The 21,694-nt window shown below is 35.5% G+C and overlaps 3 pseudogenes; all 3 read left to right on the forward strand.

Moving 5' to 3' along the window:
* Positions 1 to 793: 793 nt before the first annotated feature.
* On the forward strand, positions 794 to 1,368 carry LOC147791414 (14 kDa proline-rich protein DC2.15 pseudogene; annotated as a pseudogene).
* Positions 1,369 to 5,911: 4,543 nt separating this feature from the next.
* On the forward strand, positions 5,912 to 6,348 carry LOC147791415 (14 kDa proline-rich protein DC2.15 pseudogene; annotated as a pseudogene).
* A 6,856-nt stretch (positions 6,349 to 13,204) lies between these two features.
* LOC147791416 (14 kDa proline-rich protein DC2.15 pseudogene) lies at positions 13,205 to 13,628 on the forward strand (annotated as a pseudogene).
* The last annotated feature ends 8,066 nt before the right edge of the window (positions 13,629 to 21,694 follow it).

The following is a 21,694-nucleotide window of genomic DNA, read 5'->3' on the forward strand; positions in this document are numbered from 1 at the left end:
ATTTGAAACAAGGATGGGTTTCATGCTATCGAAGTTTGACGGTCCAATATATGTTTTAAAAATCATTTTTGGGATCCTAAATAAAAGTCTAATTTTATTATTTTTTTTTTTTAGATCTTTTATCTTATAACCATTTTCATCTTAATTAAATTTTAAAAGATTTTCAAAGCATGCATGTAATAACAATCTTAGTCTTGTCATGTTTTAGAGGTTGTATTGTTATGTCATACTAACATCAATATATACCACAACTCATTATACATCGCCGCCAATTTTACAATTTACTAGGGAGAAGTTATCCACACCCTTATAAAAAAAACTGTTTCGTTACTCCTTCAAAATTACGTGGAATCTCATAGTTATATTTAAAAAAAAACCATATTATATTTGTAAAAATTATTTGTGCTAAAAATAATCTCTAGATTATCATCTATTGCCCACTTGTCTGGAACGGTTCTATCAAATATTATTTTCCAACCATACAAACCACAATAATTTATTTTAAAAAGTATTTGATATCTTATTATCGAACATCACTTCGTCTAGTTTGTAGGCCATTTGACATTTTTATAATACTTTAAAAAAAGACAAACTAATCAAAAACCCATCTCTCAAATCAATTCCTCAAAACTTAAACTCAAAGAGTTAGGTGTTTCATATCCAGCAATTTATAAAGAATTTTTGTTTTAAAATACAACAAATTCCCAAACCCCATTATAAAAACCCTAACCCTTCTCATAATTCTTCACAAGCCATCGCACAAACCTACAAACCCTTCAATATCTCTCCACCAATGGCTTCCAAACTCTCTTCGCCCATTGCCCTCCTCCTCCTCCTCAACCTCCTCTTCTTCACTATGGTCAGCTCCACCTATGTTCCTTGCCCACCGTCGCCACCCAAGCCCCACAAGCCCACCCCGTCAAGGCAGCAACCATCACTCCCCAAGTGCCCCAGGGACACCCTCAAGCTTGGCGTCTGCGCCGACTTGCTGGACGATCTAGTGCACTTAGTGATCGGCTCACCACCAAAATCCCCATGCTGCACCCTAATCCAAGGCCTTGTTGACCTGGAAGCTGCTTTGTGCCTTTGCACTGCAGTGAAGGCCAGAGCCTTGGGTCTCAATATTGACCTCTCAGTTTCCCTCAGCTTGCTTTTGAACTACTGTGGAAAGAAGGTTCCGTCTGGCTTCCAATGCCCTGCTTGAAATCAAATCCTTTCATTTCCGTTTCTTGTTTCTTCTTCAATTTTCCATTTCAATGTCGTGTTTAAATAATCAGTTTGGTCGTACGTCGTGTTATGATGGGTTTGGAAATCTTCTCAGAATTCCACCATCTTTTTATAGTTTCATTACAATGCAATGTAACATAATGGTACGTTGTTTTTTTTTTCAAATGAACAACGTTGTTCGTCTATTCTTATGTCTTATTACAAATTTGACATCTTGTTTCACCTGTGTCACTTGCATGAAATCATAATAAACCCTTAACTTCAAAATTTTCATGACGAAAAATTAAAGAGAGTAATATTAACACTCAAGTTTTAAATGACAATGTTGATGAAAAATGTAGAGACCTCAATTTAATGAAAATATGGATGTTAGTGTAACAGCCCAAGTACGCCGCTAGTAGATATTATCCGTTTGGAATCGTTATGTATCGCCGTCAGCCTTACGGTTTTAAAACATGTTTGTTAGGGAGAGATTTTCACATTCCTATAAAGAACGCTTCGTTCTCCTCTCCAACTGACGTGGGATCTCACAATCCACCCTCTTGGGGGCCACCGTCTTTGTTGGCACACCGCTCAGTGTCTGGCTCTGATGCCATTTGTAATAGCCTAACCTCACCGTTAGCAAGGATTATCTACTTTGGCCCGTTACGTATCGCCGTTAGTCTCACGGTTTTAAAATGTGTATGTGAGAGATGTTTCCACATTACTTTAAGAAATGTTTCGTTCTCTTTTTCAACCGAGGTGAGATCTCATAGTCCATGGGAACTTTTGAAAAATTTATGAGAATATTTAAACCGTCGTATAAGAATTTACTATTCTAAACGAGGAAGAGGGTTATTATTAAAATTATTTGTTGATATTTTTATTAAATATAAGGTCAATTTTATACAATATGATTAAAAAGTGGATTTGGTGGACAATATTAGATATCGACATATTAATGAAAAAAGAATACAATGGTCCGTGTCAATACTCTCGGTCACGGTCAATGAAAAGCAAATTGTAGAGATAATTGCTACATTTTTCTTTTTCTTTTTTTTTATTTATTTATTTAATTATTTATAGATACAACTTTAATTTTAATTTTGAAGAAGACGGAAGAATAATTCGTGGTTCACTAAGCTGGGCAATTAATTTTTTTTTCTAATAATTATTTATTACAACCTTTTCATAATTTTTGAATTGTTATCCATTATACTTCATATTAATTACATCATCATATACCTCTTTTATCTCGAGCCAATGATAAGTATTTTAATATATTTAAAATTGTAAAATAGGTTTTTTTTTTTATTATTAAATTAATTTATTAGTATTTTTGTTGTATATATTTTTTTTTTCAAAATTATTTATTGATATTGAAATGTCCATAAAATCGAGACTTCCATAAAGATTCTTAAACTTGAGCGTTTCCTTAAACGGTCGAAAAATGCAAATACATGCAACGATCACTACTTTTCAGTCTGGATAGAGTTGAATGTGTAATATTTCTCTACACATGCACACATAGATCCACCTAGCAGACTCATATACGTATCCTCTAAGTCTACTTGTTGGGCTAGCTTAAACTCACGTTGGCAGAATCTATGGAGGGAAAGGAGCGTGCATAATACCAAGACGTACATGATATCGTAGTTTATGTAGTGTAATATATGGAGGTTCATGCATCATACAACATTAATATCACAACATAGTTCCATAACATGACATAATCATATTATAGTACATCTTGTATCATTACATAAACATAACATAACACAAAACGCATCAAACAATCATGAAAAATTCGTCATTCGTACATCATACAAGTCATTCAACCAAGCAAACATTAAAGCCATTTCGTAGGCGAAGTTATTAACGTATGGAAAATTAGAGTATCTTTGTTTAAGACCTACCTTGATCGGCACAAATGTGAGGATTGTTAAGCTATTCTTAGATATATTTATATTTTAAGTCTCTTCTACGGTAGAGTTGAAGCCTCAAGAAAAACAGCCCAATAAATAGTTCATACTCGCAATTGTGCTCCATACATTAAACCTATGATAATTACCCATACTATCAAGTTTGAATAGTTCATGACACTATGGGGTTCCGCTAACTTCCAGACGTCGTTACAGATTAGCTTGATTAGAGGGTCCAGGCGAGCGCCCAGAGGATTCACGCTCGCACGTGTGGGTCATGTGTAAAGAAGTACTACACATCCAATTTGTTCGAGATTGGAGGTCACTCCTAGATGAGTTAGAGCTCGATCCCAAGAGCATGTTGCACGTGTTTGCATCAGCATGACCGCTACAGTGGGTCACTTACGGAGTATTCTTCGAAATACTCAAGCCGTGTGCCAAATATCATTTTTCAGGTAAAGAGAAGACGCCCATGTACGGACGACAACATCGGAAATAGATACTGTGGCACGTGCATAAGGTAGTTGCATGTTTAAATTCTTAGTCATAGGAGTATAGGACGCTTCTATTTCATTATTTAGATTATTCCATTTGTAATTGTTTTGTTTTAATTTTAAATTCCAACGTTATATTTTGAAACACGTAAGACCGACAATGTGTTCTAGTAGTTTGAAGTTTTCTGAATGTGTTTTAAATTTTCCGTTATTTATGATGAGTATCTAAGAGTTATATTCCGCATTTAAGAGATAAGCATGAGACTTGGTAGCGACTCTGAGTATGTAAAAATTTAGGATCGTTAAATAAAACATTAACTTGAGACTAAAGGAGAAGCTAAACCTTAATGGGAATGAGTGAATAAAAACGCCAAACCGAATCAAATAAGTTAACAAATCAAAATTTTTTACCTATGCAGTATTAGAAAGCCATGACAAAGGGATGATCTTAGAGTCAAGGTCGAGGCCTAAGCCATCGAGGCTAGAAATAAGTCACTTAGGTGGAGGCCACCTTGGTCGAGTTGAGAAAATCTTAATGAATAGCTTTACTGACTAAGCCTAGGTCGAGGCAAACACCTTCATCCAAGTCTACGATGAATCTCTCTGCCTTCTTTGTCTTAATGTAGACCAATTTCGAGGCTAGGCTAAGCTCATTCGCCTCATGAATTCTTGGTGAATTCCTATTGTTTTATACATGTGGCCATGCTCAAGTAATACTCTTCTCATAATGTCGTGTGATTACACCACCATTAGGACTGAGAAACACATTTGTGCATCATCCTAGAACATGAACGATGCACAAGATACTTTATGGTCATCTAAACTCTTCAATAGATGAAATATCATCTCCATTATGAATCTATTCCTCCTTTCACTGACGTCATTCTGTTGAGGAGTGTATAGTGCTGTCAATTGATGTTCAATTCCAGCCTCTTCACAAAACCTGTTAAAAGTTTCTAAAGTGTACTCCTTGCCATTATCTGATCTTATAGTCTGAATCAAGCATGCACTTTCATTCTCAACTCTGCCTTTGAATTTCAAAATACGCGTGCTACTTCTGGATTTTGCTTCATCAAGAAGATCCAACACATTCTCGTTTGATCATAAATAAAAACAATGTAATAAAGATTACCATTTAATGATGTTGTTCGTTGACGACCACAAAGATCAGTATGAACCAGCTGCAGTTTTTTCGAGGCTCTCCATGAATGTTTAGGAAAGCGTTGCCTATGTTGCTCCCCAAAATTACAAGCACGGCAAAAAGGAATGTAATCATTAATGTCAGCGAGTCTTTTTACTAGCTTCTTTGACTGCATCTAAAGCAAACCTCAATGATGAAAGTGCCCAAGTCTTTTGTGCCAAATCTCAGTGGCACTAGCTCTTGATGGTCATCTGCTCTTTCTCCATCGGATTTAGAGCAAAGCTTTTTCCTTTCATTTTGACATTGAACAAGTCTTTGCCACTACATCTCTAATCAATCACTGCTTATTCGCAAACAACACTTTATGGCCTATATCGAAGTTTAACGGTCCAATTTATGTTTTAAAATTTACTTTTGGGATCCTAAATAAAAGTTTTTTTTTTTTTTTTTTTAGAGATGTTTTATCTTATAACCATTTTCATCTTAAGTAAACTTTAAAAGATTTTCAAGCATGCATGTAATAACAATCTTAGTCTTGTCATGTTTTAGAAGTTGTACTGTTATGTCATACTAACATCAATATATATTAAAACTCATTGTTAACATATATTTATCCGCTTTGACTCATTATATATCGCTGCCAATTTTACAATTTACTAGGGAGAGGTTTCCACATCCTTATAAAAAAAAAAAAAAAGTTTCGTTACTCCTTCAAAATGACGTGGAATCTCATAGTTATATTTAAAAAAAAACCATATTATATTTGTAAAAATTATTTGTGCTAAAAATAATCTATAGATTATCATCTATTACCCACTTGTCTGGAAGGGTTCTATCAAATATTATTTTCCAACCATACAAACCACAATAATTTATTTTAAAAAGTATTTGATATCTTATTATCCAACATCACTTGGTCTATTTTGTAGGCCATTTGACATTTTTATAATATTTTAAAAAAAGACAAACTAATTAAAAACCCATCTCTCAAATCAATTCCTCAAAAGTTAATAAAGTAACCGAAAAAGTTAGGTGTTTCATATCCAGCAATTTATAAGGAATTTTTGTTTTAAAATACAACAAATTCTAAAACCCCATTTATAAAAACCCTAACCCTTCTCATAATTCTTCACAAGCCATTACACAAACCTACAAACTCTTCAATATCTCTCCACCAATGGCTTCCAAGCTCTCTTCGCCCATTGCCCTCCTCCTCCTCAACCTCCTCTTCTTCACTATGGTCAGCTCCACCTATGTCCCTTGCCCACCGCCGCCACCCAAGCCCCACAAGCCCACCCCGTCAAGGCAGCAACCATCACTCCCCAAGTGCCCCAGGGACACCCTAAAGCTTGGCGTCTGCGCCGACTTGCTGGACGATCTAGTGCACTTAGTGATCGGCTCACCACCAAAATCCCCATGCTGCACCCTAATCCAAGGCCTTGTTGACCTGGAAGCTGCTGTGTGCCTTTGCACTGCGGTGAAGGCCAGAGCCTTGGGTCTCAAGATTGACCTCTCATTTTCCCTCAGCTTGCTTTTGAACTACTGTGGAAAGAAGGTTCCGTCCGGCTTCCAATGCCCTGCTTGAAACCAAATCCATTCATTTCCGTTTCTTGTTTCTTCTTCAATTTTCCATTTCAATGTCGTGTTTAAATAATCGGTTTGGTCGTACGTCGTGTTATGATGGGTTTGGAAATCTTCTCAGAATTCCACCATCTTTTTATAGTTTTATTACAATGTAATGTAACATAATGGTACGTAGTTTTTTTTTTCAAATGAACAACGTTGTTCGTCTATTCTTGTGTCTTATTACAAATTTGACGATTTATATGTTTGAAACCTCAAATCTTGTTTCACCTGTTTCACTTGCATGAAATCATAATAAACCCTTAACTTCAAAATTTTCATGACGAAAAATTAAAGAGAGTAATATTAACACTCAAGTTTTAATTGACAATGTTGATGAAAAATGTAGAGACCTCAATTTAATGAAAATATGGATGTCAGTGTAACAACCCAAGTACGCTGCTAGTAGATATTATCCGTTTGGAATCGTTATGTATCGCCGTCAGCCGTACGGTTTTAAAACATGTTTGTTAGGGAGAGGTTTTCACATCCCTATAAAGAACGCTTCGTTCTCCACTTCAACTGAGGTGGGATCTCACAATCCACCCCCTTGGAGGCCTGCGTCTTTGTTGGCACACCGCTCGGTGTCTGGCTCTGATGCCATTTGTAATAGCCTAAGCTCACTGTTAGCAGGGATTATCTACTTTGGCCCGTTACGTATCGCCGTTAGTCTCACGGTTTTAAAATGTGTCTGTGAGAGATGTTTCCACATTACTTTAAGAAATGTTTCGTTCTCTTTTTCAACCGACGTGAGATCTCATAGTCCATGGGAACTTTTGAAAAATTTATGAGAATATTTAAACCGTCGTATAAGAATTTACTATTCTAAACGAGGAAGAGTGTTATTATTAATATTATGTGTTGATATTTTTATTAAATATAAGGTCAATTTTATACGATATGATTAAAAAGTGGATTTGGTGGACAATATTAGATATCGACATATTAATGAAAAAAGAATACAATGGTCCGTGTCAATACTCTCGGTCACGGTCAATGAAACGCAAATTGTAGAGATAATTGCTACATTTTTCTTTTTCTTTTCTTTATTTATTTATTTAATTATTTATAGAAACAACTTTAATTTTAATTTTGAAGAAGACGATGAATAATTCGTGGTTCACTAAGCTTCTAATAATTATTTATTACAACCTTTTCATAATTTTTGAATTGTTATCCATTATACTTCATATTAATTACATCATCATATGTCTCTTTTATCTCGAGTCAATCATAAGTATTTTAATATATTTTAAATTGGAAAAAGAGGTTTTTTTTTTTATTATTAATTTAATTTATTAGTATTTTTGTTGTATATATTTTTTTTTCAAAATTATCTATTGATATTGACATTTCCATAAAATCGAGACTTCCATATTTTAAACATCAATGTTAAGTAACTAATTTTGATATCTAACCTAAGGGCTATAACTTGAATAGAAAATGCAACTATCATACCTTCATTCTCATAGCCTATATAGTGACCCTACATGGTTGTCTTGCATTCATCTAAAAAAAATAGCACTTGGTTTGATAATTTAAAAAAATACTCAGTCAATAATCACACTGTTGCGGTCGGAAAATGCAAATACATGCAACGATCTCTACTTTTCAGTCTGGATAGAGTTGAATGTGTAATATTTCTCTACACATGCACACATAGATCCACCTAGCAGACTCGTATACGTATCCTCTAAGGCTACTTGTTGGGCTAGCTTAAACTCATGTTGGCAGAAGCTATGGAGGGAAAGGAGCGTGCATAATACCACGACGTACATGATATCGTAGTTTATGTAGTGTAATATATGGAGGTTCATGCATCATACAACATTAATATCACAACATAGTTCCATAACATGACATAATCATATTATAGTACATCTTGTCTCATTGCATAAACATAACATAACACAAAACGCATCAAACAATCATGAAAAATTCGTCGTTCGTACATCATACAAGTCATTCACTGCAACAAATACCATCTTTTATAGCTTTTTTGTATAGCATTTTCTAAAAGATGCTATAAATTAGAAAAAAAATAAAGGTTTTTTTTTTTAATTTTTTTTTTAATGTTATCCCTAAAAACCTAATCACGCGTATAAAAGCCTTCCTTTCTTTTTCTCTCCTTTTCCCTCTAGACACCCATATTCCCTCAGACCTTAGGGCAAAACCAAATCTCGCCTTCTTTCTCTCGCGCAACAATCCATCCTTCTTTCTTTCGTGCTTCAAAATTTTTCCCTCAAGATCCATCCTTCTTCTTTCGTGCTTCAAAATTTTTCTCTGATTTGCATCAGATCTCAAGATGGTGGCATTGAGAGGAGGCATACAGTTTATTGTTGATGCTTTATCTATGAAAAACCCTATTCTCCTACCTCACTGCAAATTGAACAATCCAAGATGGAGGTTAGTTTTTTTTTTCCCTATTATCTTCTTTGTTGGCTCACTTTGTAAAGAATTTCATTGATGAATTATTCTAAGTGATTTGTCTCTGTATCTTCCTTTTTAATTTCTTTTTGAATGTAGTTCAGTAAGTTAGATTGAAGGATCGAACTACTACTAAATAATGCAGTTTTTCATTTACATTTAGTACACACTAATAAACTTTTGTGAGTTCAGTCCTTTGGTCCTTCATTAAGTAATGTACTTTACTTTTAAGTGTGTATTTTCCTAGCTGTAGAATTTTTCTTTGAATGTAGATTGGTGAGTTCTGTGAGGTAGATGTAGTTGTTGTCTTGTGTTAAAAGGTTGAATGTAGTTTTGTGAGTTAGATCAACGGAATAAAAACATAATACAAGAAACTATCTTTATTTTTCATTGTGTTGGTTCAATCAATACATGCCCAAATTGAGGAACCACACGAAGATTACAAACAAAAAAATAAGCCTAAGAATACAAAGTAATTAAGTTTAGAGGAATTTGTTAATTCATAGGTTATTTCAAGCACATTCTACCGATAGGAATGATTTATGTTAACGGGTTACATATTCTGCAAGTATCAAGTAGTAGGAAGAAGTTTATACACGTATTGATGGACTGCATATAAATTCCTTGAGCAAAATACCTATTGTATTATGTATAACTAAATTTTTGTGGCCTTTTCTCCTTCCTTGATTTTTTTTTTCCTTTGATATATTAGGTCTCCTTTTCTCCTTCCTTGTGTATAACTTATTAAATACATGATTGGCAAGATCACTCACTTTCACACAACAACAACAAGAACTTGTGTGGCCCTGTTGTTACTGTTAATGTTATTTTGCATTTAGGGCTTTCAACAACACATTCTTCTTCTTATTTGATTTTAAGGATTTCTTGAACGGAGATCTTAGATAAATTAGAAGATCAGTTAGAAGAAGTTGTTCCTAATTAGAAGACCAGTTAGACTGATTTCGGTCTTTGACTTTTGTTTGCTAACTTGGAGTGACTAGGAGAAAGAATATTTGTAGACCCTTTAAAGACTACTTTTCTTTTTTCTCAAGAGAATTCATTAGTTTGTATGGTCATTTTCTTTGGTTAATAAGTTTTTTTTGGTTGGCCTTACTCGTCATGATATCAATTTTTTTTTTTAATGGTTCTGTTTGGTTTATCATATGAGGACAACACTTCATCAAAAAGGGCTATTTGAAAGGATTGGGTTTTATTACAAAGTTATGGTTTTCATCCAAGGGAATCAAAAAGCGTAATGCTCTTTCTTTCCTCGTAAACTTTGAGTGGACAATGCCCTCCCCTTTCAATTCTAATTGGAAGCTGTAATGCAAGTATTTGAACTAATGTTTCTATGCTCTGTTTTTAAGAAATGAAATGTGCTTACATATATAAGATGAACAATAATGTTCTATTCTCTTTTTTACTTATATATGATATTTAGATTTTGTTGCTATTTTGTACTTCTCTTTGAATCACCTTATGTTAAACCTTTTGGTACTATTTTGCACTTCTCTTCGAATCACTGATATATATGCTTTGATAATGTTGCAGGATTCCTTGAAAGCACTAATTGGCAAGAAACAACGACCAATTTATCAATTGACATTACCTAGAGTCGGCCACAAAGATGCAACTTAGGCTCTGATACCAAATTGATAAGGCAACCCTAATCCTCAACCCAACGATCAAGTTTTTGTTGGAGCAAGGAAGCACTAATTGGCAAGCAACAACGAACAATTTATCAATTGACATTGCTAAAAGGGTGGAACATAGAAGACATTGATGTCGGTTCGAATACCTTTAGGATTGGTGTACTTGATTTGATCAAAATCAAAGATGTCACATACTGTGGATAGTGAGTTTTTGTTCCATTTATTGTGTATTGGGTGGGGAAGAACTGATTTGAAAATTGTGCTAGTGTAACGAGTCTGATATTTTTATATAGATCGAGTTGAATACTTTATTTTGTAATGTGTTAGTAGATTATTAAATTTCAATTATATTTTTGTTATAGCATAAGATTAAAAGTATAAATATAGCTTATTAAAAATGAATGATAGCATAAAATATAGCTTATTAAAAATGAATGATAGCATAAAATATAGTATAAATATAGCTTATTAAAAATGAATGATAGCATAATATTTTAGTTATGTTTACATATTTATAACTTTAACAAAAATGCTATAAAATGTTTTCATAGCATTGCATATAAGCTATATTTAGGTACTATATAATAACATTTATTATAGCTATACAAAAACGCTATAAAAAGTTCCAGACTTTTAATAACATGGGCTGTCACGACGTACGAAAGATGCTATAAAAGGTCTATGATAGCATTTTTCGGAAGCTATCTAATCCAATATTTGTTGTAGTGATTCAACCAAGCCAACATTAAAGCCATTTCGTAGGCGAAGTTATTAACGTATGGAAAATTAGAGTATCTTTGTTTACGACCTACCTTGATCGGCCCAAATGTGAGGATTGTTAAGCTATTCTTAGATATGTTTATATTTTAAGTCTCTCCTTTCTACGGTAGAGTTGAAGCCTCAAGAAAAACAGCCCAATAAATAGTTCATACTCGCAATTGTGCTCCATACATTAAACCTATGATAATTACCCATACTATCAAGTTTGAATAGTTCATGACACTATGGGGTTCCGCTAACTTCCAGACGTCGTTACAGATTAGCTTGATTAGAGGGTCCAGGAAAGCGCCCGGAGGATTCACGCTCGCATGGGTCATGTGTAAAGAAGTACTACACATCCAATTTGTTCGAGATTGGAGGTCACTCCTAGATGAGTTAGAGCTCGATCCCAAGAGCATGTTGCACGTGTTTGCATCAGCATGACCCCTACAGTGGGTCACTTACTGAGTATTCTTTGAAATACTCAAGCCGTGTGCCAAATATCATTTTTCAGGTAAAGAGAAGACACCCATGTACGGACGACGACGACATCGGAAATAGATACTGTGGCACATGCATAAGGTAGTTGCATGTTTAAATTCTTAGTCATAGGAGTATAGGACGCTTTTATTTCATTCTGATCTTATAGTCTGAATCAAGCATGCACTTTCATTCTTTAACTCTAGCTTTGAATTTCAAAATACGCCCGCTACTTCTGGCTTTTGCTCCAGCAAGAAGATCCAACACATTCTCGTTAGATCATAAATAAAAACAATGTAATAAAGATTACCATTTAATGATGTTGTTCGTTGACGACCACAAAGATCAGTATGAACCAGCTGCAGTTTTTTCGAGGCTCTCCATGAATGTTTAGGAAAGGGTTGCCTATGTTGCTACCCAAAATTACAAGCACGGCAAAGAGGAATGTAATCATTAATGTCAGCGAGTCTTTTTACCAGCTTCTTTGACTGCATCTAAAGCAAACCTCAATGATGAAAGTGCCGAAGTCTTTTGTGCCAAATCCCAGTGGCACTAACTCTTGATATAAAGGTCAAATGCTCTCTCTCCATCGGATTTAGAGCAAAGCTTTTTCCTTTCATTTTGACATTGAACAAGTCTTTGCCACTACATCTCTAATCAATCACTGCTTATTCGCAAACAACACTTTATAGCCTATATCGAAGTTTAACGGTCCAATTTATGTCTTGAAATTTATTTTTGGGATCTTCAATAAAAGTCTTTTTTGTTTTTTTTTTTAGAGATCTTTTATCTTATAACCATTTTCATCTTAAGTAAACTTTAAAAGATTTTCAAAGCATGCATGTAATAACAATCTTAGTCTTGTCATGTTTTAGAAGTTGTACTGTTATGTCATACTAACATCAATATATATCAAAACTCATTGTTAACATATATTTATCCGCTTTGACTCATTATATATCGCCGCCAATTTTACAATTTACTAGGGAGAGGTTTCCACACCCTTATAAAATAAAATGTTTCGTTACTCCTTCAAAATGACGTGGAATCTCAATAGTTATATTTAAAAAAAAAACCATATTATATTTGTAAAAATTATTTGTGCTAAAATTAATATCTAGATTATCATCTATTACCCACTTGTGGGGAAGGGTTCTATCAAATATTATTTTCCAACCATACAAACCACCATAATATATTTTAAAAAGTATTTGATATCTTATTATCGAACATCACTTCGTCTAGTTTGTAGGCCATTTGACATTTTTATAATACTTTAAAAAAAGACAAACTAATTAAAAACCCATCTCTCAAATCAATTCCTCAAAACTTAATAAAGTAACTGAAAGAGTTAGGTGTTTCATATCCAGCAATTTATAAGGAATTTTTGTTTTAAAATAAAACAAATTCCCAAACCCCATTTATAAAAACCCTAACCCTTCTCATAATTCTACACAAGCCATCACACAAACCTACAAACCCTTCAATATCTCTCCACCAATGGCTTCAAAGCTCTCTTCGCCCATTGCCCTCCTCCTCCTCAACCTCCTCTTCTTCACTATGGTCAGCTCCACCTATGTCCCTTGCCCACCGCCGCCACCCAAGCCCCACAAGCCCACCCCGTCAAGGCAGCAACCATCACTCCCCAAGTGCCCCAGGGACACCCTCAAGCTTGGCGTCTGCGCCGACTTGCTGGATGATCTAGTGCACTTAGTGATCGGCTCACCACCAAAATCCCCATGCTGCACCCTAATCCAAGGACTTGTTGACCTGGAAGCTGCTGTGTGCCTTTGCACTGCGGTGAAGGCCAGAGCCTTGGGTCTCAAGATTGACCTCTCAGTTTCCCTCAGCTTGCTTTTGAACTACTGTGGAAAGAACGTTCCGTCCGGCTTCCAATGCCCTGCTTGAAACCAAATCCTTTCATTTCCATTTCTTGTTTCTTCTTCAATTTTCCATTTCAATGTCGTGTTTAAATAATCAGTTTGGTGGTACGCCGTGTTATGATGGGTTTGGAAATCTTCTCAGAATTCTACCATCTTTTTATCGTTTCATTACAATGCAATGTAACATAATGGACGTAGTTTTTTTTTTTTTTCAAATGAACAACATTGTTCGTCTATTCTTGTGTCTTATTACAAATTTGACGATGCATATGTTTGAAACCTCAAATCCTTTTTCACCTGTGTCACTTGCATGAAATCATAATAAACCCTTAACTTCAAAATTTTCATAACGAAAAATTAAAGAGAGTAATATTAACACTCAAGTTTTAAATGACAATGTTGTTGAAAAATGTAGAGACCTCAATTTAATGAAAATATGGATGTCAGTGTAACAGCCCAAGTACGCCGCTAGTTGATATTATTCGTTTGGAATCGTTATGTATCGTCGTCAGCCTTACGGTTTTAAAACATGTTTGTTAGGGAGAGGTTTTCACATTCCTATAAAGAACGCTTCGTTCTCCTCTCCAACTGACGTGGGATCTCACAATCCACCCCCTTGGGGGCCAGCGTCTTTGTTGGCACACCGCTCGGTGTCTGGCTTTGATGCCATTTGTAATAGCCTAAGCTCACCGTTAGTAGGGATTATCTACTTTGGCCCGTTACGTATCGCCGTTAGTCTCACGGTTTTAAAAAGTGTATGTGAGAGATGTTTCCACATTACTTTAAGAAATGTTTCGTTCTCTTTTTCAACCGACGTGAGATCTCATAGTCCATGGGAACTTTTGAAAAATTTATGAGAATATTTAAACCGCCGTATAAGAATTTACTATTCTAAACGAGGAAGAGGGTTATTATTAATATTATGTGTTGATATTTTTATTAAATATAAGGTCAATTTTATACAATATGATTAAAAAGTGGATTTGGTGGACAATATTAGATATCGACATATTAATGAAAAAAGAATACAATGGTCCGTGTCAATACTCTCGGTCACGGTCAATGAAAAGCAAATTGTAGAGATAATTGCTACATTTTTTCTTTTTTCTTTTCTTTATTTATTTATTTAATTATATATAGAAACAATTTTAATTTTAATTTTGAAGAAGACGATGAATAATTCGTGGTTCACTAAGCTGGCAATTAATTTTTTTTTTCTAATAATTATTTATTACAACCTTTTCATAATTTTTGAATTGTTATCCATTATACTTCATATTAATTATATCATCATATGCCTCTTTTATCTCGAGTCAATCATAAGTATTTTAATATATTTAAAATTGGAAAATAGGTTTTTTTTATTTTATTATTAATTTAATTTATTAGTATTTTTCTTTTATATATTTTTTTTTTCAAAATTATCTATTGATATTGATATTTTCATAAAATCGAGACTTCCATATTTTAAACATTAATGTTAAGTAACTAATTTTGATATCTAACCTAAGGGCTATAACTTGAATAGAAAATGCAACTATCGTACCTTCATTCTCATAGCCTATATAGTGACCCTACATGGTTGCCTTACCTTCATCTAAAAAAAAAAATAGCACTTGGTTTGATAATTTAAAAAAATACTCAGTAAATAATCACACTGTTGCGGTCGGAAAATGCAAATACATGCAACGATCTCTACTTTTCAGTCTGGATAGAGTTGAATGTGTAAGATTTCTCTACACATGCACACATAGATCCACCTAGCAGACTCGTATACGTATCCTCTAAGTCTACTTGTTGGGCTAGCTTAAACTCACGTTGGCAGAAGCTATGGAGGGAAAGGAGCGTGCATAATACCACGACGTACATGATATCGTAGTTTATGTAGTGTAATATATGGAGGTTCATGCATCATACAACCAAGCCAACATTAAAGCCATTTCGTAGGCGAAGTTATTAACGTATGGAAAATTAGAGTGTCTTTGTTTAAGACCTACCTTGATCGGCACAAATGTGAGGATTGTTGAGCTATTCTTAGATATATTTATATTTTAAGTCTCTCCTTTCTCCGGTAGAGTTGAAGTGTCACAGCCCAAAATTTGAATCTCGAAATCAAGGGTTGGACCAACAGACTATGCAATTAAATCGTGTAATAACAAATAGAGAAGACGAGATTTAAAAAAAAAAAAAAACTTTTGCAATTACGTAAAAGGTTTAAAATCCAAAAACAGGTGTTCAAGTAATAAAAGTATGGAAATGGTTTACAAGCAATGCATGACAAATCTAACAAAATTATGCATAGACTCATAGATGCCCAAGGACACTCCTATGTGGCATTAAGATTCAGCATGCATTCCCTCCTCGATCCATGGCATCACTCACGTGAAAAAAAAAGAGTAGAAAGGAATGAGTATAAAAATACTCAGTAAGCAGGCTACTTGTAGGCTCTTTTCGCATCCTTATCTTGGTAGGTAACCACGGTCTTTCTCGGGTTTCTAAGGAGAGTGATCTAAGCTGCAACTCTCTTTTCTGTATCTTAGGAGGCTTGCCCGTCTTAAGCAGTGAAATGATCAGTGTCCTGAGGTGAGGTGTGACAACATAAGTAAATCTGAGGGGATTGTATGGCTGGATCTGAAAATGTGACTCTCTCTGAACATCATCCATGGAGGTTAACTGATGACCCTCACACGGGACCATACATCCACTAAACGGGGTGCGACCCCCCGTGTGCCGGTCAGCTACTGAGTCATCCTATGTGGCTCCACGTCCCCCGCTCAGGGACGAGTTTCTACAGCCCAGGAGTCCTGTTCAAAAGACCCCTTAGCTATCACCACTAGGTCTGGGCACCTGTCACACTTCCGTATCCGGATTTGCTAAGCTCAACGATCACCGTACCGGAGCTCTGTCTCGACAGTACGATATCGGAGGAGAGAGAGAAGTGAGGTTCTGATGACACTACCTACACTGCTCAACTCTAGCGGGCTACCTATAGTTACCGTGGTAACATATTATTCTTTCTAGGGTGGAACCTGGTGGCTTAGACATGGATTCGTGTATCTCTAGGATTCTCGTGCCTGGTCTCACAAACCTATCGGGTTTGGAATTCTGGGCTCTGGATCTGCAGTAATCATTTTGCGGGTCTAATTGCACGGTATTCTAGAGGTCCCCCAATCAAGGGTCTCGTCTAGCCTACTTAGTCACAAGCACCCTAATCTAAGCTCATAATTTCTTCCTATTCATCAAGAAAGATACACAAGTAATCATCATGCATAAGAGTTAACACGCAGCAGTTCATGCAATATTAACAAACATGCTCAACGGGAAGATAACGTCCATCTTTACCCGGAGCGCAGATTTCACAAGTTTCCCAACCTCTTCATGCATACATACATTATCAGAGTCTCAATCAAAACAGATTTAATACACATTTCGTATCTAGCTTTCCATAATCATCTCATATTCGCAGTTTCTATACTATTATGCTATGTCCGGCTAGCTAATTTCATAGGTGGTAGCATGCATGCTTATTCCTAGCGGTTCCTACAAGTACTGCTCGTGGGAATCCAAATGGCTACTTACTTGGTTGACGCGTGCCTTCCCGAGTTCGAGTTTTCTTGACGGAATGGATTCCAACAAATCTGAAATTTCCTTCACAAGTCTTAATTCACATAATAATAGGGTCAGCATCAAAATCGGATCGGAAAACAAGCAAACAGAGACAGAACGGGAAGAAAATCGGTGCCTCACGCGCGCCGTGGAGGGTCACTACGCGCGCGTGCCCCACGCACTGCTCCCCGCGTAGGCGCAGGTCAGAGGCACCTAGTCGGGCTCTTCACGTGCTGCGCGGGTCGGGCCGGCCAAGTCTGCGCGCCTGACGCGTGTCCTGCCGGGTGAGGTCATGCCTCACCAGCAAGTGATCGACACGTGTCGATCACTGGTTCCGCCGCTCTCCTCTATTGCCGACCGATTCGTGGCGGCCTCCACCCTCCCTCCTGCGTTTTTTTTTTTTTCATTTTCCAAGTCTCTTCACATTTCGATCTATTTTCTTTCGACTTTTTTATCTTTCAATTTGTAATCCGATTCGACAAATTTTCTTCACGAACCTTGTAGATCTCATATTCTACTCCTTCGAAACAATTTTCTTAAAATTTTATGATAATCACAGATTTTATTATTTGAGTTCGAATTCGGAGAAAAAAATACGAGTTCTTACCAAAAATCACATTTTCTTGAAACTCCGATTCGAACGTCAATCTTGGCCACCTTCACTCCAGAACTTAACCAGAGAGCGATGTTGGGGGTAAGAGTCCAAGGATCAACACAAAACGTCACTAACACACGAAAATCTTAATGATTTCTCGATCTAGACACTCATGGACTAACCTGAAGTTCTTGGACGTTTTGAAATAGGAAGGTGCGATTCGTTAGAGCACCTTGCCTCGGACTATTGACGGTTTAGATTGGGGACTCGAATCTCCGGCGTCCATTCAGATTCGATCTCCTCCTCATTCCTCAAAACCTTAATCTTTTTCCCTCTTCTTTCTTCTTCCTCTCCCCTCTTTTTTTCTCTTTTCCAAATTATGCCTCAGCCAAAAGAGACCCCTCAAGTAATAAGGGCAAAATGACTATTATGACCTAATTTATTTTTTCTTTTTTTCCCCTTTTTTTTTTTAAATACTGGAGCGCTACATGAAGCCTCAAGAAAAGCAGCCCAATAAATAGTTCATACTCGCAATTGTGCTCCATACATTAAACCTATGATAATAAGACAAACTATGAAGTTTGAATAGTTCATGACACTATGGGGTTTCGCTGACTTCCAGACGTTGTTACAGATTAGCTTGATTAGAGGGTCCAGGTGAGCGCCTGGAGGATTCACGCTCGCACGTGCGGGTCATGTGTAAAGAAGTACTATACATCCAATTTGTTCGAGATTGGAGGTCACTCCTAGATGAGCTAGAGCTCGATCCCAAGAGCATGTTGCATGTGTTTGCATCAGCATGACCCCTACAGTGGGTCACTTACTGAGTATTTTTCGAAATACTCAAGCTGTGTGCCAAATATCATTTTTCAGGTAAAGACAAGACGCCCATGTACGGACGACGACGATATCGGAAATAGATACTGTGGCCCGTGCATAAGGTATTTGCATGTTTAAATTCTTAGTCATAGGAGTATAGGACGCTTTTATTTCATTATTTAGATTATTCCATTTGTAATTGTTTTGTTTTAATTTTAAATTCCAACATTATATTTTGAAAAAAGTAAGACCGACAATGTGTTCTATTAGTTTGAAGTGTTCTGAAACATGTTTGTTAGGGAGAGGTTTTTTACATTCCTATAAAGAACGCTTCGTTCTCCTCTCCAACTGACGTGGGATCTCACAATCCACCCCCTTGGGGGCCAGCGTCTTTGTTGGCACACCGCTCGGTGTCTTGCTCTGATGCCATTTGTAATAGCCTAAGCTCACCGTTAGTAGGGATTATCTACTTTGGCCCGTTACGTATCGCCGTTAGTCTCACGGTTTTAAAAAGTGTATGTGAGAGATGTTTCCACATTACTTTAAGAAATGTTTCGTTCTCTTTTTCAACCGACGTGAGATCTCATAGTCCATGGGAACTTTTGAAAAATTTATGAGAATATTTAAACCGTCGTATAAGAATTTACTATTCTAAACGAGGAAGAGGGTTATTATTAATATTATGTGTTGATATTTTTATTAAATATAAGGTCAATTTTATACAATATGATTAAAAAGTGGATTTGGTGGACAATATTAGATATCGACATATTAATGAAAAAAGAATACAATGGTCTGTGTCAATACTCTCGGTCACGATCAATGAAAAGCAAATTGTAGAGATAATTGCTACATTTTTCTTTTTCTTTTCTTTATTTATTTATTTAATTATTTATAGATCCAACTTTAATTTTAATTTTGAAAAAGATGATGAATAATTCTTCGTTCACTCAGCTGGGCAATTAATTTTTTTTTCCAATAATTAGTTATTACAACCTTTTCATAATTTTTGAATTGTTAACCATTAAAATTCATATTAATTACATCATCATATGCCTCTTTTATCTCGAGTCAATAATAAGTATTTTAATATATTTAAAATTGTAAAATAGGTTTTTTTTTTATTAATTTAATTTATTAGTATTTTTGTTTTATATATATATTTTTTTTCAAAATTATCTATTGATATTGACATTTCCATAAAATCGAGACTTCGATATTTTTTTTGTCAACATTAACATTTGAAACACTAATGTTAAGTAACTAATTTTGATATCTAACCTAAGGGCTATAACTAGAATAGAAAATGCAACTATCATACTTTCATTCTCATAGCCTATATAGTGACCCTACATGGTTGTCTTGCCTTCATCTAAAAAAAATAGCACTTGGTTTGATAATTTAAAAAAATACTCAGTAAATAATCACACTGTTGCGGTCGGAAAATGGAAATACATGCAACGATCTCTACTTTTCAGTCTTGATAGAGCTGAATGTGTAATATTTCTCTACACATGCACACATAGATCCACCTAGCAGACTCGTATACGTATCCTCTAAGTCTACTTGTTGGGCTAGCTTACACTCGCGTTGTCAGAAGCTATGGAGGGAAAGGAGCGTGCATAATATCACGACGTACATGATATCGTAGTTTATGTAGTGTAATATATGGAGGTTCATGCATCATACAACATTAACATCACAACATAGTTCCATAACATGACATAATCATATTATAGTACATCTTGTATCATTGCATAAACATAACATACCACAAAACGCATCAAACAATCATGAAAAATTCATCATTCGTACATCATACAAGTCATTTAACCAAGCCAACATTAAAGCCATTTCGTTGGCGAAGTTATTAACGTATGGAAAATTAGAGTATCTTTGTTTAAGACCTACCTTGATCGGCACAAATGTGAGGATTGTTGAGCTATTGATAACTCTCTAATAGTAGAGTCATATTAAGTCCTTTTGTAGTTAATATTGCACTCTTATTCACAATTTACTCATTTATTACCCCATTTATTCTACTTAGTGAGCATGAGATCGTTTATTGCGGTCCAACATGAAAAAAAGTATGATTTTGCATAAATCGATGTTAATTGTATGTTTAATTGAGTTACGTGGTAAAATTTTAGACATTTATGCTAAACCATGTGGGAGTAGCAAATTTGGAAACAAATGGGGGATGACATGAAAATTTTAAATCCACGTCCGCAGTCCAAGTGGGTCATTGATTACCCAATGAGGAACATCCTATGTGGACAACTTATTCATTTTCAGCCCTAAAGGGGAACCCATGCTCAATATAAAAGGAAAAGGAAGATTAAGAGAAGGAGAGCTACACTTTGGGGAGAAAAATCGAATTACACAGCAGCAGCCTCTGCTGCAGTGAACTGCTATGAAACTAGAGAAGAAGAAGAAAACCCTAATCCAGCAGCTGTTGACAGCAGAAGGAAATGGAGACCAACAAGGATTGATTAAGGCAAAGAGGTGGACGTGAGAGCTCAAGAGAAGGGAACTTCCATTGACGAACGACAACAAACCGGGATAACTCTCTATTTCCTTATTCTCTTTTCTTATTCCATCTATTTTACTTGATCAAGATGCAGATTCCTCTGTTTAATTCAGTTTGTATGGAGAGCTAAACTTAATAGGGGAGGCGAGAGAGTTTTATATAGTTTAAGTATGTTGATGGTATGATTTTAGTTTATTAAAGAGTTGTTGTTAATGATTTACATGTATGTTTAATTAGCTACTTTACATACATAGTTGTTCTCTTGTTCGGGCGAAGAGAGGGAGCAATGAAATTCTCTTTAATACTCAAGTTTGATAGGAAGGAGACTTGAAGGGTAATAGAAGGGTTAGGAATAATTCTTCTCCTATAGCCTTGTTGATAGAAATTACAACGATTATGGAAATAATCACCATTCATGACCCTCGGAAGTGGGGTTGAGAATCTATTAAAAGGAACTAAAATCAACCACAAAACTCAACAACTTATCTATTTAATCTCTCTTAGCCGAACCTTCCTCATTATAGTTGATTGTCTCAATTTTCTGTTTTTCGACAGCA

The sequence above is a fragment of the Cucurbita pepo genome, chromosome 8, assembly GCF_057944985.1.
Source record: "Cucurbita pepo subsp. pepo isolate OVF chromosome 8, ASM5794498v1, whole genome shotgun sequence".
Taxonomy (NCBI): domain Eukaryota; kingdom Viridiplantae; phylum Streptophyta; class Magnoliopsida; order Cucurbitales; family Cucurbitaceae; genus Cucurbita; species Cucurbita pepo.